Below are 15,387 nucleotides of genomic sequence, written 5' to 3' on the forward strand. Positions count from 1 at the left end.
TCCCTGCTTTCAGCTTCGACTGTGCCCTTGTCTTCCGGCTTTTTTTTTTGCCTCCGGCAGACGTCTTGGGCTTCAATTCTTCGTGTTCCTTCGTTTTTGGTGTTTTCGCCGTTTCCTTCACTCTCTCCGCCACGCTGTCTCTTGCATAACCGTGTTGGGAGTTTGCTTTTCTTGGTCACGATATTCGGCTTCGTCCTTGTGTTTTGGATTTCCTTCAGCTTCAGCTTCGCCCTTGTTCTTTGGCTTTCCTATTGCTCTGGCAGACGTCTTGGGGTTCTGATCTCCGCCCTCTTTCATTGTCAGTGTTCTACAATTTCTGGAGTTCTCGGCGTTCGACAGGGCTTGTTGGTCTACGTGTCTTTTGCAGGCCGCAACTGGCGAGACTTCTGGTTCCTGTAGACACTTGGCGTCCCAGCGTTTTGCCGCGGCGCTTCCTGTTGAGAGTAGATGATGGCCTGTCGCGTAAACTCTGGAGCTATGGTGGACAAAGGTTTAACAGAAACGTACCTCGAAATCTTGTCGCGATGCGATTTGGGAGCTCCTTGAATGGCACCAGTCATTGGCACCTCCAACCAGTCGGGCCTTGGCAGTTTTCAGCATGTAGGCAGCTGACCACACATGAAGTTTCGACGTTGAACGAACGTTTTCAATCCACTCGTGTGCTGAAGAAGCATCTCCTGAGCAGTAAAAGGGGCTGATGTTGCGGCTAAAGTCAGTAATTACCTGGAACGCTGGTGCTGGTTGAGGCTGTGGTGGACCAGCCAAAATCAGTTGTTCCAGAAGGGTCGATAGTAGACGGTCCTTTTCTTGGATAGCTTTAAGCAAGTCGCGAGCCGTAATGGTGTCTACACTGCCAAAGCCTATACCTCTTCTACCGCAAGTTGGGTTGTCTCTTCCGTCGGTGCGTTACATCTCAGGGTTACGGTTACAATAATCAGCTTCGTAAACTGACAGAACGCACATTTTCTCTCCATGGCAACTGGATGGCAATCCCACTTCTGAAATGTTAGCTTCGCCGGGCGTCGTTGAAGTACCCGAAGCATTATAGAAAGGGAATGATTTACTTACACATATTATTCCGCTTGCCACACAGGCTACTAACACGCCACACAGGCCATAAAAGAGCAACATTGCTCTTTTATGTCTGTTTCATAGGTACATTTATAGTAACGAAATTCACTGTTTGCCACTTTATTCTCCTGCGCGCACTTCCCAGCGCATTCACAATGCCCGTAGTTTTATGCGCATTCATGGTCACACGCAGGCATTTAACTTATCATCACTACCTCGAGCCATTGCATATTGGAACGGTCTTCCAGATCATGTTGTATCCATTTGTAACCGTGAAATCTTTCGTGACAACCTGAATTCGTTGCACTCTAGCATTGTATAACGCTGTTGCACCTAGATTTTTGATATTTGTAATCTTTTATATATGTATATATTTTCTCGTCTGCTTTTCTCCTTTATTGTTATTTCGTTTGTATACTGATGCCCCCCTTACTCAATGCCCTTCAGTGGGCCTGTAAGGTATTTTGAATGAATAAATAAATAAATAAATAAACACTGCACGTGCGTCTCTCTGTTAACAGGAGATGCTGTTCGAAGACACTTTTTCTTTAATATTCACCCTAGAGCAATGAAACTTGAGCTGTTTGTGGAACTTTTTATGCTAATTTCATATATGTAATTAGTTTTCTTGCAAGTTACAAACTTTTAGCTCTGCAACATGACAAAGGGAAAAACTTAACCCTTTTGCCCCCCCCCCCCCTCTTTCTTCCCAAAATTCTGTAATTCTCTACCATTCATAGTTTATAATGCTTCAAATAAAGTGTAGAGTGCAAACAACTAATTAGGAGGCACATACAAAATATGTATTACACGTGAAAAATAATAGACGTAAAAAGCCCATACTTCACCTATCCTAGTAAAGGTATACATACAATTTTTTCATTATACAATAAAATATTGAAATTTACTCTTGATAATTGCATTCGTCATTCTTTGAAAAAAATTTGGGCAAAATTTCATGCAGGTCCAAGTACAGTAAAAGCTCGTTAATTCGACACCCGTTAATTCGGAAATTCGGATAATTTGGACGGGTCTATTGGTCCCGGCCAAAGTGCATGTTATTCTATGGGACCAAACCTTCGTTATTTCGTCGGAATTCGGCTCCGCACCGCCTAATTGGGGCAAATGCTGACGGCTGCTGCTACACAAAAGTGTGATAAAGCAGCGCTGGCACCACTGGAGTGAAACTGAAACCTGAGTGGCATCGCCATCATCATCAACTAGTGGGGGCGATCGCAGCGACACTGAACGTCGGCGTCTTCTTTCTTCTCCACTCAGCGCCTCCGACGCCATTTTCCCTTGTGTTGTCGTGTCGGAACCATCTCTTCTTGCGGAGTTCTCTTTTTCTTCCATTGTGACCGTTTTTGCATGCCACCACTATCCGGCGCTACAGTGATGGCAACGCTGAAAAAGCCGCAGAACTACGTTGCGAAGAACTTGGCGACTAAAGTGGAAATTTTGGAAGCACTGAAGAACGGCGAATCGCGACAGCAGGTTATGACCAAGTACAACGTGAAGCGGAGCACGTTGGGAACGTACGTGAAAAATGAACAACAGATTCGACAAGCCTTCGAAAGCGAGAAGCTTCATGCCTCTAGAAAGCGGTCGCGAATTGCAGCTCATCCCCAGCTCGAAGAAGCTTTGCTCTGGTGGATAACTGGCTGTCGCAACGCGCATCTGCCTTTGAGCGGACCTCTCATCATGGCGCAAGGTGAGAAGTACGCTGCAATGATTAACATTGAACCGTTCAAAGCGTCAGAAGGGTGGTTTTCGAGGTTTCGAGACAGACACGAACTTGTGTTCAGGAGTGTGTGCGGCGAAAAGGCCAGTGTTGACGAAAGCGTGACCACTGAGTGGAGAAATGTGAAGCTGCCGGAGTACATCGCCGCATATGAACCACGTGACGTGATTAATGCAGAAGAAACTGCTCTATTTTTCAGAGCTCTACCCGACAAGACGGTGACTTTCAAAGGGGACGCGTGTATTGGTGGCAAGAAGTGCAAGCAAAGGATAACTGTGCTTATTGCCGCCAATATGACTGGCGCGGAGCGCTTGCCACTACTTGTCTTCGGGAAGGCGCTTAAGCCACGTTGTTTTAAGAACGTCAAATGCCTTCCTGTCGAGTACACAGCGAACAGGAAGGCATGGATGACATCGGACATTTTTCGCGGCTGGCTGCAGCAGTTGGACCGGCACTTCACGTCGAAGGACCGCAAGATAATTATGGTTGTTGACAACTGCAGTGCCCATAACTGTACAGTCGAACTGAAGAGCATCAAAGTAGTTTTTTTGCCGCCCAACACTACGTCTGCTCTTCAGCCGATGGACCAGGGTATCATTCACTACTAAGAAGGTAAGTCGAAGTACCGCAAGCACCTGCTAGAGCGAATGATTCTATGCTCAGAAGCTGGAAAGTTGTATCGAGTAGACTTACTCGGCGCAGTGCACATCATCGCCCACGTGTGGAAACACACTCCGCCGCAAGTCATCGCCAACTATTTTCGGCACAGCGGTTTTGTGAGGCCCGAGCATGCAGCAGTAGCTGACGATGGCATCGAGCAGGTGTCAGCCGAGTCCACCGACGGCGACTGCCCGACTTTCGATGCTGTCCTTCCCACAGATGTGACCTTTCAGGACTACATAGCGATTGATCATGGTGTCGCCACGAGTGGTCTCGTGACCGATCAAGAGATTATTAAAGATGTCACGGGGGCCCATGAAGTCCACGATTCCGACAAAGAATCATGCGAGGAGATACCGCCGCGACCTCATCGCACCACACGGGAAGTCTCGGAGGGGCTGTTATTATTAGACGACGCTTGCCTGAACACTCCCGACAGCTTGCGTGCTGTTGGCCGTTTGGAACAGTTAAGAAAAATTGTGATGTCAGCCAGAATCTGCGCGAAAACGCAGACGACAATTACAAAATTCTTCAACAAATAAAGGTATGCTTCTGCAGCTTGATTTTAAATGTTGTTTTTCCTGTCTATTCGGTTAATTCGGACAGTTTTTCTGGTCCCGTGAAATTCGAATTAACGAGCTTTTACTGTACTAGAAGCGCCCGAAAAAGGAGGGGCACATTGGAAAATATGACAAATTTGTGTTTTGAGAAAAACGAGTTTTAAAGATAACATTGAGTTTTATTTATGAAAGATATTATTAAATCAGATGAAATTTGCACACCAAAAAGAACAATCCTTTTTGTAGTGGCCACTGCGACTAAAATACGCTAGCACCATGAGTTTGTCCCTATCGGCGCTTTTGGCACACTCTTCACAGACATTTCCCTTGCAGACAGGACCATGAAACGCTTGCCAAACTTCCGCTTCATTTGGCAGAGCCTTGTGCCAAATGTAAGCTAGGAAGAAGTTCGACAGGACTGCGAAATCCAAACTAAGTCCAGTGTCATGCCATTTTGCAGCCATGTTTGTGCCACATACCGTCGCAAATAATGGCAATGTCATCCCTGCTAAGTTCTCTCACTGCGAGCTCTTTCGACCTCTCAAGATTGGCGCTGGTGTCATCCATTGCCGCATCACGAACTTTCTGGCTGACAGGTGTGAACGACTTTGATGCATTGGCTTTTGCAAGCCCACAACTGCCGCAAATCGGACCAGCGGCTCGTAGCCTATTCCTACAGAGCTCGCCGCACAACAGCTTTCACTTGCGAGCAATGCCTTTTTCATTCATAACGGAGATAATTACACGAGAAAAGCATTGTTCAGCTGCGCTGCTCGACATGACATGAACCCCGCAAACAGGTTTCACAGCACATACAGGCGCGCAGCGGCCAATGGCGGTCCCCGATTAGTACCATGTAATAAGCCAGTCGCGGCACTCGAAAAATGCGCAGAACAGTGATTCTTTTTATTATTTCTTGCGCTGCATCAGCGAGAGAAACTGTTGTTATGTGAAGAGTGAGGCTCGAATTTCGACTCATGCGATCAACAATGGCTAGCGGCGGCGCATTATCGGCGGCAAGGTGCTCGAAGACTGCACACTTGCCACCTTTTAACAGGCACCTTGTGCTCTTTAGATGAAGTTTTAAAGCATTTCCAGTGAAGTCTCGACCTGTATTATTTTTTTCATAACAGTAGAGGTACTAACATTATCAAAATAGGCGAGAATAAAAAATCAGTAATTTTGAAAAAATGTCGCGTTTTTCGACCTGCATCTCCCCTTAACATCTTCGTTTTCCTTCTCTATCTATAAAAAGGCGCGTGCATTTCCAGCAAGCGCGTCTGTTCGATGTAACTTGCCGACTTGTCACTGGGATACTGTAAACACCTGAAGTGCATGACACAAACTGATTGTGCTGTGTTGTGCTACATTCCCTTTATCACGAGGTAAGACTTTTATCAATTTTAATGCGAACGGCAGCGCAAATCGTAGTAGTTCATTAGGGGCGCTTAAAGCAACTGTATGCCGTAGTGTACACCGAATTTTCATTTTTAGACAATGGGAAAGCTTGTGTGCAAATGAAAGGACAGCAGCATTCTTTTTATTCATCCTTATGTTATGATAGATACAATGCTTTAACCAGCTTCAAAAGCTTTTCACATTGGGCTACTAAGGTCTGAGGCGGGGAGACGGAGACGTCTATCTAATCAAAGGGAGACGCTAGTGCCAATGAGGTGCCTACATGATTTATTGAGAGGTCAATGGAAGCGAGAAAGTGCAATGCCATTTTTGAATGTTTTAGAATGTGATGACTTGTAACTTAAAAGTGGTTTTGCTGATATGGGGCAGAACATCCAAAGGTTGTATTCAAGTGAAGATATGTATTGAAGAGCCAGAAACTGTAGGCATTGATCATAAGGTACCGTATTTACTCGCATAATTCTCGCACCCCCCACATCGCCCAACAAAAATACCATTTCTTTTTTCCTCGAGTAATTATTGCACCCCCGAAAACTGCTGCGATAATGTCGTCTGCTCTTTCCAGCCACTGATGATGATAGCGCACGCCATCTGGCGCCATCTTTTAAGCATCAAGCGTACTATTCTACAGAGATTCAATCCAAGTCAAGCCGAAGTGGCCAGTGTGCGTTGCGTCGTGTTTTCTATGTTGTGTCGGTAATCTTGTCACGTTATGAGGCGATACTGAAGCTGTACAGCTGCTTTCAAGTTGCAAGTGATAGATCATGCACTAAACAATGGCAACAGGGCCACCGGTAGGCCCTTCAGAGTCTACGAGTTTTGTGTTCGTTACTGGTGACGGCAGCTTAAAGCCACCAAGGCGCGTTGGGTCTGCCGTATGCCTAAAACTGGGATTGATGGTAAACTTTATTTCTTCAAAAGGAAACTGTGGACGATTCTGTTAAAAGCCATCAGCCCAATACTGACATCCCACTCTTACCTTTTGAGGGCTCCTCTTGAGCGACGCTGCCGCTACGCCCGCAACGACCGCAAGCTTTGCGTACAGTATTCTAATTCTCGACTATTTGCTTCCACTTTTTGTGTCTTTATTAAATCTTGTCTTGTGTTGTATCTCTGCTTTTATTGTTGAGGTAAGTTCTAATTAGTATTTCTTAAAGCTTGCTGTAAGTTGCTGGTGTGAGAATCCCGATTTGCGGCCCCTTCGTTTTCTTTTTCGCTCTTTACGTTTTCGTGGAAAGTTTTCCCCGCGTAATTCTCGCACCCCCCAACTTTGCATCAATTTTCCGGCAAAAAAAGTGCGAGGATTATGCGAGTATATACGGTAGTTTGAACGACAAGGTGACACCTAAACTATCTTGAAAACCTTCAGCATATCTAGAAGGAGCTTTCTGGTGCAAAAACTTTGAATATAAATAAGAAAAGTGTGTACATACGTAGTGGTAGTTTTGCTTACTTAAGCCATTCAAATTATGTACCAGCATCCTGTTAAACTTACTCAGGTAGTTTTCTCGGAAGCCAAAAATCTATATATCGACTATATAACTGCTGGGGCGTCACAATTTTTTTTCATGTTCCATGCTAATAATGTAACCAAATATTGCCAGCTAGGTACTGCTGCTGGCACCTCAATGTTTCTTGAACCACCTCAAAAGCTATCAACACAACCTTTGCTGCATGATCATAGAGACTGTGATTTATTTTTGTTGTGCAGGACAATGTTGGTGACGAGATATTGCATATTTCTTCACTAAAGGTATACTGTGTTAAATATGGCACATACTGATTTCCTGTAACTCGAGAAAGCATGGCACCTCGGTGCCCATCCTGATGCTTCCTTAGTCAACACTCCTGGCTGTGAATAGGGTACATCAGCGACAGTATAGGACATTGTTTGTTAGGATACGAGAGCCAAAAGAGAGGCAAAATGGTTAACTGAATGTTCTTTCTGTGGTTATCAAGCTGTCGGTCCTTGGACATGATAGGAAACGCCAAACCAATATAATTTTGAATACTTGAAGAGATCAAATGCCCCGCAGGGGCGCCTGTTAAAGCAGGCGTTTGGTGTGTAGCGACACCACGGACCCGAGCTAACGGGGGAGTTTCTACTCCCTCCCACGCCTAGCCGTGCGTGGCTTTGCCGTGTCCGGGGAAAAGGGGATCCGGGGGGTTGAGCTGACGCTGGGTGATTGGACCTTTAAGGCCCCCTGGCAGAGGCAACACACCCCTTTGGCCCCGGCTTCACGTAGACGGCACCCCTGGGCTGACCCACCCAAGGGAAATCGATAGTCGCCTTTTCCTATTTCTCTCTCTCTCTACATCTTAGTCTTTTGTCATCTTTAAATCAATCCTGTCTTCTTCTCTCTTTAATTTACTTCCGATTTTTCCTGGCGGCAAGGGTTAACCTTGTGTATGTGCTCTGTCTTGGGCACAATACATTTGGTTATAGCAGCTGTGTACAGCTGACGTTGACATGCCTCATATATATTTAGGACTTGTCACGTCCCCGTGTTGGGCTTCATGGTGGGCGGCTGGCATGGCTGCCGAACTCACATTTAGTTTATGGCTTTTTCTTCTCTCCCTGCATTGCATGATCGTCCTCTCCCGAAGAGAGGGCGCACCGAAGACTTTTGCAAGTATTTCAGCAAACCGAAAGAAACCTTTCCCCGCTACCATGTAATCCATTGTGAAACCGCTGAAAAGAACGCCAGAACTATTTCGCCTTTCGTTGTTTCCAAATGCCTCACCACTACACTTGGACCAGGTTACCACGCTACAAGAATGGCCAGTGGGGATCTCCTCCTCGAGGTAAAAAGTCAGAGCCAGTACGAAAACCTCTCAAAACTAGAATCGTTTGGAAACATACCTATCTCAATTACACCACACCGCTCACTCAACACTTCCCGAGGCGTTGTATCTGATCAAGACTTGCTTGACCTGACTGAAGGTGAGCTCCTCGAGGGCTGAAAGGACCAGCAGGTGACACAAGTACAAAGAATCAAAATTAGGCGTGATAAGAAGGAAATCCCAACAAAACACATAATTGTGACATTTTGCACCAGCACCCTGCCTGAACATCTCGAAACAGGATACTTGAAGTTGAATGTGAGACCTTACATTCCCAACCCGCGACGTTGCTTCAAATGCCAGCGTTTTGGTCACGGCTCTCAGAGTTGCCGCGGCCAACTCACCTGCGGAAAGTGTGCCACCACAGGACACGCTACAGACGAGTGTAAGGTGGAGGATGGGGCCCACTGCGCAAACTGCGATGGTGCCCATCCCGCATACTCCCGAACCTGTCCAACATGGAAAAAGGAAAACGAAATTGTTACAATCAAAATCACACAAAACATTACTTTCCGAGAAGCCCGTCAACAAGTATCTGGGCTTTTCACAAACAAACCATCGTTTTCCGATGTAGTGCAACAGGGGGCAGCACTACAACGGCCTGCGGCAACTGCCCATGCCAGGCACAGTGTGCCCAGGTGGTCGCCAATGCCCCCACCCACGGCGGGAACAGCCAAGGCTGCCCTGCCACTCGTCCCCACGGCGACAACCAAGGCCGCTGCAAACTCTTGCAGCGGCCAGGGTATCCCAGCACCAAAGGAGGTTCCTTCGACCTCTAGCTCAAGAGGACCGAAGGTTTCGCCCCCCGAGGTGAAGGAGACCCGAGGGTCAGCCGATATGAAGGCCTCGTCTCACCAGGCGAGGTCCCAAGCCCAAAACATCAGCTCGCAACTGCGGGCATGCAGTGCCTCTGAGGAGGCAATGGACACCACGGCACCCCTGGTGCAGAAAGATCGGCGTAGCTCCCTGGAGCGCGCCAAACGAAATAAAAAGCCAATAACGGGGCCCGACGACGGCCCTGTTCTTTGAGTCTTAACGCTTAGCTTAAGAAGCAGACACACCCATTGTTCCTTACACACAGCACTACGTTACCTCCAATATGGCAACACAAATAATACATTGGAACGTCAGAGGACTCCTCAGAAACCTCGATGATGTTCAAGAGCTCTTTTGCAAACATTCGCCGAAAGTACTGTGTGTACAGGAAACTCATTTAAAATCTAAAAACACGAATTTTTTGCGTCGGTATGTTCTCTTCCGAAAGGACAGAGATGATGCTGCGGCATCATCCGGCGGTGTAGCCATTATTGTTAATCAAAAAGTAGCATGCACACATTTACCACTGCAAACAACACTAGAGGCAGTGGCTGTTCGAGCAGTTCTTTTCAACAAGCTCGTCACCATCTGCTCTCTGTACATACCCGCACACCACCGTCTTGGAAAACGAGAATTCGAGTCCTTAATAGACCAACTACCCGAACCTTACTGGTCCTTGGTGACCTGAATGCTCATAGCAGTCTATGGGGTGATTCTCGCTGCGACGCACGAGGTCGTCTCATTGAACAGTTCCTTTTTTCCTCCGGCGCCTGTCTGTTGAATAGGAAAGAGGCAACATATTATAACCTTGCCAACAAAACCTACTCTTCCATAGATCTCAGCATCGCATCTCCATCACTTGTACCATTACTCCAATGGAAAGTTCTAAATAATCCCTACGGAAGCGGTCATTTTCCTGTCGTTTTGAGTACAAAAACATCATACGAATATCCTGCACGAGTTCCCAAATGGCTTATACACAAAGCCGACTGGGAACAGTTTCATAACAAAGCTCACTTATCTTGGACTGACATATGTACGCTAAGCATAGATGAAGCTGTGCAGTACTTCACAGCTCTCCTTATTAACACAGCAGCCAAATGCATCCCACAAACATCTGGACAGCCCGGCAAGCGACACGTCCCATGGTGGAACACAGAGTGTCGTAATGCGCGAAAGGAACAGAACAGGGCATGGAGGTTGCTGCGCAACTCGCCGACAGCGGAAAACCTTGAGAGCTTTAAGAAAATAAAGTCTCAAGGCAGGAGAACGCGTCGGCAGGCCAGAAGAGAAAGCTGGCAGAAGTTTTTGTCAGGGATCACTTCATACACACAGGAGGCTAATGTCTGGAACATGGTCGGTAGGATAGCAGGAAAACAAGTACACACACTTCCACTCGTAAACACTCAGGGTGATACCTTGGAAGATCAGGCAAACTTCCTCGGTGCACACTTTGAACGGGTATCCAGCTCGTCCCACTATACTGACACTTTCCAAAATTACAGAACAAGAATAGAAAAGCAGAAACTAGAACATAAATCCACTAGATACGAGGCATATAACCAAGCTTTCAGTCTAGCTGAGCTCCGAACATCTCTAAACTCCTGCAGTACTTCTGCCCCAGGTTCTGACCGTGTGGTGTATGAAATGTTAAAAAACCTACCAGCCGAAACACGAAAAACCTTACTTTGTTTATACAATGCTATCTGGTTTTCTGGCACTATCCCTACCTCCTGGAAAGAGACTATTATTATTCCCATTTTGAAAGAGGGCAAGGACCCTTCTTTAGCTTCAAGTTATAGGCCTATTGCACTTACAAGCTGCTTGTGCAAAGTATTCGAAAAAATGATAAACTGCCGACTTCTACATATTCTTGAAACAAACAATTTGCTCGACCCATTTCAGTGCGGGTTTCGAGAAAGTAGATCCACCACAGACCACCTCGTTCGTATCGAGGCACAGATAAGAGACGCCTTCGTCCATAAACAATATTTTCTCTTTGTGTTCCTCGATATCGAAAAGGCGTATGATACAACATGGCGTTTCGGAATTCTAAGAGACCTGTCCCACCTTGGTGTGCGCGGAAGAATGTTTCATATAATCGAAAGTTACCTGTCAAACCGGACATTCCGTGTCCGTCTAGGCAGTGTGCTCTCCCAAACATTTGTCCAGGAAACAGGCGTGCCACAAGGTGGCGTGCTTAGTTGCACACTTTTTATTATCAAAATGAATTCTTTGCACTTGTCCATTCCCCGCAATATGTTCTATTGTACATATGTCGATGACGTTCAGCTTGGCTTCAAGTCATGCAACTTAGCCATGTGTGAGCGGCAGGTTCAGATGGGTTTAAATAAGGTCTCCAAATGGGCATACGAAAACGGATTTCGACTTAACCCACAGAAAACCACGTGTGTCTTGTTCTCTCGAAAGAGAGGCATGCACTCGGAACCTGACATTTGGCTGAACGGGCAACGTCTGTCCGTCAAAGCCGAGCATAAATTCTTAAGCTTAATCTTGGACAACAAGTTCACCTTCGTACCGCACATCAAGTATTTAAAAACAAAATGTTTAAAAGCCATGAATGTTATGAAAGTGTTGTCACGTACTACGTGGGGTAGTGATAGGCAATGCCTCATGAACCTCTATAGAAGCCTTATTCGTACCCGCTTAGATTATGGGGCCGTTGTCTATCAGTCTGCCACTCAAAGTGATTGATTGATTGATATGTGGGGTTTAACGTCCCAAAACCACTATATGATTATGAGAGACGCCGTAGTGGAGGGCTCCGGATATTTAGACCATGCCACTCAAAGTGCCTTGAAGATGCTTGACCCCGTGCACCATTTGGGCATCCGCCTTTCTACGGGTGCTTTTCGTACCAGCCCCGTAGAAAGCCTTTATGTTGAGTCAAATGAGTGGTCGCTTCATCTGCAGAGAACTTACATGTCTTTTGTTTATTTCCTTAAGGTGAAAGCAGACAAGAAGCACCCCTCATACTCTACAATTAATGATTTGTCGAGCTCAACTCTGTTTCAAAACAGGCCTTCGATGAGGCAGCCCTTCTCAATTCGCCTGAAGTGTCTAGCTGAAGAAACTGAAGTGTCACTTGAACACAGTTTAATGGCTCCTGTAGCATACCCGCCACCGTGGCAGTGGCAGACTATAGACTGCGATGTGTCCTTCTTAGAGGTTACAAAACATGCACCTATTGCCCATATCCGAACATACTTTCTGGAACTCAACACAAATACACATGTCCTGAGTTCTTCACAGATGCCTCCAAGACTAACTCCTCTGTGTCCTACGCTTCGGTCGGCCCATCCTTTTCGGATGCTGGCCCTCTACATCCACGCACAAGTATCTTCACAGCGGAAGCTTACGCGATACTGGTGGCAGCTAAACACATCAAACAATTACAAATACAAAAAGCAGTAATTTATACAGACTCCCTCAGTGTGGTAAAGGCTCTGCACAGTCTTAAAAAACAAAAAAACCCAGTCCTTGTCTCACTTTACTCCATTTTGTGCACACTCTACACGTACAAACAACATGTTGTAGTGTGCTGGGTGCCAAGGCACCGTGAGATCCAAGGCAACGTGAGGGCGGATCAGCTCGCTGCATCCGTCCATGAGAGCACCGCCATTACATCCATATCAATCCCGGACCTTGATCTTAAGCCGTCTCTCAAACTAAACCTCAGGGACTACTGGCAGAGCAAGTGGGATACACACTCACAAAACAAACTACACGTTATCAAGCCACACCTTGGCCAATGGCCACCAGTATCAAAATCACGTCTAACAGAGATAACACTAACAAGACTCAGGATAGGGCACACATACACGACACACACACATCTTTTATCCGGTGGTGATCCACCATTGTGTGATAAATGTGGTGAGGCTTTAACAGTTCTTCACGTTTTAATCCAATGTAAACAGCTAGACATTCTAAGAAGACAACACTTCCCATTACCCTACCGACAACATATACCTTTACACCCTGCAATGTTTGTCGGTAGGGAACCACTTTTCACCCATAAATCATTGTTAGCTTTTTTAAGGGATGTTAATTTTTACCATGTATTATACCCAGGCATTGCGTAGCGTGACCTCTCAAGAGAGGTCGCTGCTGCTGTGATTACATTTAAAAGCACATGTCTCGCAGCCCTTGGACACAAGGGCACTGATGAGGCAAGTGTGCTAGTGCCAAATATTTTTGCATGTTTTTATTATCAAAACCTTTGTCACCCTTTTAATATGCATATCACGCCACTGTCATGTCTTTATTACTTATGTTTTTACCCGCATTATCGCGAGGAATTTTAAGGCTCCTATACAGCCACGCAACATATCATTGTCCACATCTCTATACTCATTGAAAAGGCGCTCTTTGGCCATCAATAGGCCCTTGCGCCATAAAACACCACACATCATCATCATGAAGAGATCAAATGCTCAAACTGGTGACTGCATCGCCTGTGCACATTGAAAAGCAGGGACTAAATGCACTCTTGCCTCCCGTCTACATATGACTGTTCAAAAAATTTATGCATATTTGAAACTCACCAAGGTACTTGTCCTGTTATAAGCGTTTTGCATTTTGTGCTGTGTCATTGGGAATGACGCACTTTGGGTGGGCCTATGTGCTTTGAAAACAGGCTGTACAACGAAGAAGCATGTTTTCATTTGAGAATTCTTACGTTTTTGCACCTTGTGTGAGTAGACTAATTTACACTGTGGGCTTCTCCTAATCATGTTAGTGATGGAGAATCTGTTGCTGGGCCTGTTGGTACATACTTAAAACAAAAAACAGCTTAAGGACGGGTACACAAGATGAGAAGACGCACGCTGGAAGCAGTATTTGTCTGTCGTGCTCTCTTCTTGAATATGGCTCCCAAAGCTGGTTTTTCCGTTTCTTCAAGTGTGAAAGTGCTGCTTAAAGAATATGCACAAGCTGGTTTGTTATTGCTTTTATGCTTTCATAAGCTCACATATTTATTTTTCATTGCGTTTGGCGGGTGCTTTAATAGTGACAGGTGCCTCTTTGAATTCACCTTATCGAAGAGGTTGCTTGACCTTCTATCAAGCATGGCAGCTTCGTTTTTTTCCCTGCGTGACTCTTCGTGTTGTTTTTTCCTAAGGGCCACCACCCAACACTCGGAGCACCTGCAAAGTTTACGAACTACCGCTTTGATGTCGACGAGTTCCTTCGGATTCTTCGCATTACCATGGACTATGTCAAGAAGTTGCAGGCCGTTTCTGTTGAGCTGGGCACCAGCGGGTCACAGTTCTTGACAGGTCATCAGGAATTGTAATACACGGAGATGAGACCTCTTGTCTCTCTATTTGCACCCTATGCCTTCCTTCATGATGAACCCCTACCAACTAGCTCAACTTTCGATCTTTTTGTTCTCAGGTATCACCTGCAATAATGTATTTTGTTTCGATCACCTTGCCATCTATTGCACCAAGCTGAAAATATCAAAACTACATAAAGATTAGAAGAGTGTACTAATGGAGTGGTGATATCAGAATGGCAAGTCAATTTCGTAGAAATGCATGGGTTTAAGAAAAATTAATGATAGGCGAAAAATTTTGATGCAGCTTAGAGTGCAACACTGTATGCTGTTGGACTTAACGTGAGAGCTCTAGGAAGTGTTGACCAATGATTCGCCTGTCCTTCGAGGACAGGACGCTGGTGTATGCGGGCAAATGCACGCTGCCCTTCCAAATGTGTATCGAGCTACAAAATAAAACAAGGTACCAGACAAGGTCTTGTGTCTTAAATTATATGTCAATTGTATTTGACCTTGTTTCCCCAGAGGCCTTTGGCTATGTATTGTGGCCTTTGGCTAGAAGTAAAAAATAAAGAAAACAAAGGTAGGACGACATGCACACAAGGCACTCTTCAGAATTCAACTGCCCCGTAGAATCAATTTGCACCTGCTACTGAGCTAACAAACAAGTCATCATCACAAAATGAGCCCAACAAAAGCAGCACAAATTCCGTGAAGAAGGTCAATTATAGCATTTAATCAACTGACTGTCCCACTCTTGAAAATAATTTTAATTGTAGTTAAAAATTGCACTCAATTACAAAGGTAAGTTCAAAAAAGCATTTCGATTATATCAAACCATGAAAACATGCGCAGTTATGAACAAAAGCACATACTTTATTAACGTTACACAGCCCCGATTCTAAGTGACCTGCTTCTAGCCTGATACATTAGAAAGCTGCAAGGAGATAATGGGCCGTTTGGCAGCGTGAGGACGC

At 45.5% G+C, this 15,387-nt stretch overlaps 1 long non-coding RNA gene across 1 annotated transcript; it reads left to right on the top strand.

The window, feature by feature from the left end:
- The first annotated feature begins 5,314 nt into the window (after positions 1–5,314).
- LOC119184935 (uncharacterized) lies at positions 5,315–14,884 on the top strand. The gene is made up of 2 exons (XR_005111458.2): positions 5,315–5,417; positions 14,255–14,884. It is a non-coding gene; the product is annotated as an uncharacterized LOC119184935 (long non-coding RNA).
- The last annotated feature ends 503 nt before the right edge of the window (positions 14,885–15,387 follow it).

Source organism: Rhipicephalus microplus, unplaced genomic scaffold (assembly GCF_043290135.1).
Source record: "Rhipicephalus microplus isolate Deutch F79 unplaced genomic scaffold, USDA_Rmic scaffold_58, whole genome shotgun sequence".
In the NCBI taxonomy this organism is placed as follows: domain Eukaryota; kingdom Metazoa; phylum Arthropoda; class Arachnida; order Ixodida; family Ixodidae; genus Rhipicephalus; species Rhipicephalus microplus.